The sequence below is a fragment of the Stenella coeruleoalba genome, assembly GCF_951394435.1.
Source record: "Stenella coeruleoalba genome assembly, chromosome: 17".
NCBI lineage: Eukaryota > Metazoa > Chordata > Mammalia > Artiodactyla > Delphinidae > Stenella > Stenella coeruleoalba.
In genome coordinates, this window is record NC_137163.1 from 45,776,571 (window position 1) to 45,777,339 (window position 769).

A 769-nucleotide genomic window follows, 5' to 3' on the forward strand; every position below is an offset into this window, starting at 1 on the left:
GGTAGAGGGAAGGCTCAAGATGGAGGGGATATGTGAATATATGTATGCATATAGCTTATTCACTTTGTTGTACAGCAGAAACTAACACAACATTGTAAAGCATTTATATTTCAATAAAAATGTATAAAAAATATTCTCTTGCTAACCAACCTTCATGTCACTCTCATTCATCATAACAACCTCAATCCAGTTACTCCTTTTCCTCCTTCCATGGACAAAACCTCCCATATCTATTTGAGTTTGATGAATCACCTATCAACCCCTTGTAATGAGTTATAAGAAACCCACTTGACAAATGTCGATTGTTCATGGTTTACTGATAGCTCTTACTTGAAAAATGAAAACAGCAAATATTGTGCTGAATATGCAATATCAACTCCTTTTGAGGTCCTTGTGGCTGCACCCCTACCTTTGTCCACTTCAGCCCAACAAGCTGAATGATACGCTTTTATTCAAGCATGTATTCTAGCAGAAGGTAAAATTGCAAACGTCTATACTGGTATTTGTCATGCCTTTGGAGTAGCCCATGATTTTGGAATGTTATAGAAACATGATTTCTTTACTTCCAGTGGAGACAAATTTTAAAATGGTCCTTATGTCCCAAAGTTGAGATGCCATACTCTGGCATGCAGCTTTGGCTATTATTAAAGTCCCGGGGCATTCTCTCTGGAATCCAAAGTAAAGCAGCTCACTGATATCTCTGCAAAAATGCTGCTCTTATAGGATCCACAGACCAAACCTCTCTCATGGTCCAGAAAACTACTTCCCC